The sequence below is a fragment of the Balaenoptera borealis genome (assembly GCF_965194805.1).
Source record: "Balaenoptera borealis genome assembly, chromosome: 12".
Classification (NCBI taxonomy): Eukaryota; Metazoa; Chordata; class Mammalia; order Artiodactyla; family Balaenopteridae; genus Balaenoptera; species Balaenoptera borealis.
Window position 1 is genome coordinate 45,362,376 of NC_138869.1, and position 1,909 is coordinate 45,364,284.

Here is a 1,909-nt window from a genome sequence, read left to right on the forward strand (position 1 = left end):
TCTCCTGGTCAGAGGCTCCAAGCTGCTAGTGATGGCTCCGTTTATTGGGCTTTTTTCCCATGAGTTGTCTCCTGTGGACCTGCCTTCTTCCCGACTGCCCCAGGGCAGAGCTGGCCTCTCAGGGCTGCAAGGCAGGAACAGCTCCAGCTCCACCCTGACCTGCTGGGTGGCCTCTGGCAAGGCCCTTCCCCTTGCTGGGTATGCAATTGAGAGTGTGGGCTTGGAGGTCTCTGAACTACAGTCCGCATATCATGGCCGTGCTGGAGCAGGCTGGGGGCAGGGGAGGAAACTCACCTTGCTTGCCTCACTGCCAGCAGGTGCCAAGGGAATTACACACCTATGACCTCTGTGGGCCTGCGTGCAGGAGGGACAACGGAGGCATGAGGTTGGCCTATGCCCTGACCGATAAGCACCTCTGGCTCAGGACCCCAACAGGAGTTGGGGAGGGAGGCATTGGGAGCTCCTTAGCCTTTGGGAGGGGAGGAGTTTATTTAAATAGTGGTTCTAGTGTGGAACCAAGAAACACAGAACTGGGTCTCGGGGCAGCTTCATCCCTGCCGGGCCTCAGTTTCTCCTCCCCACATGGAGGAGTTTGGGCCAGGTGGCCTGCAGGGGCTCCCCCTGCCCTAACAGGAGATGTGTGACAGTAGGCAGGGTGACTGTGTTCTGAAGTGGTCCAAGGGCAAAGCATGGGGAGAGGGTGGGTTTATGCAGGGGCGTAGCCCTGGAGGACAAGCTGGCCCCAGCTGCCGGGCCCATGCCTTGGACTGTCAGCAAATTGGGTCACACATCTTGGCTCTGGGTGTGCCTTCCATAAAAAGAACCCTGAGGGAGGCTCCAAGAAAGCCTGGGCCCAAGGCCGAATCCCCAAGGATTTAGCAGGGGGCGATCCAAGGACCCTCAGAGATACTGTGGGGCATTGAGTGGAGAGACTCAGCTGCCTCCATGCACTGCCGCCTCCAGAGGAAGGAGCGGGGGTGAGCTTTCCCTGGCTTGTTCCGCCAAATGTGGCAGCTTGAATGGAGAAAGGTCCTGGGCTCTGGTTTTGCCAGACACTCCTGTGGTGTCCCCGCAGAGTCCCTGGAAGAGGGTTGAACTGAGGAAGGGTAAGGATATCCAGGATGCCGTGGGCATGCACCTCACCCAGGACTATGGCAACTCTCCAGGAGTTGTCAGGTAGTTCTTGTCCCTTAACAAGTGACAACAGCCTTGCCCAAGGGCAGCCCTGAGTTGGTGCGATGCTGCAGCCTCACTCCAGAGAGCACCGCACACTCCCCGGCTCCATCAGGATCAGTGCACGCTCACCGCAGTGCAGATTCACCAGGACCTTTCACCCATCCTCTTGCTGGGCCTCCCTAACACCTCCTGAATTGGGGCCCCTGGACAGGGTTTCAGGAGATTCCCAGGGCAGCTCGGGCTGCTGTGTCAGACCCTTTCAGCACAGCCATAGAGCCAGCAGGGGCCTTCGAATTAGACAGTGAGTGAATTGACAACTGAGGTCAGTTCTTCATTTACAGAAGAGACACCTGGAGCCAGGTAACCACCTGCCGTGTGGGTGCCTGGGGAGGCTGATGGAGATGGCCACCTGCGGGCAGGCGAGTCCCCGCTCCAGTGATGGCCTCCCCCGGCTGCTGCAGGAGCCCCTTCGCTGCAGTGAGAGCACTGGTGTCCACTCTGTGAGTCTGGTTGGGAACCAGGAACTCTCGCGCCTCGGGTGATCCAGCTGACGTCAAAAGCAGCCTCTGTCCTCCGTCCTTCTGGTCCCCATCTCTTCTTCAGGATGAGGATTCTGCTTTCAGCAGTGATCGTGAGGAAGTGGTAAAATTCTTCACAATCAATCTCAATCAGGACTTCATGATCACCAGGGCCTGAGAGGAGAGAGGCCAAGGGAGATGCTTTTCACTGACGG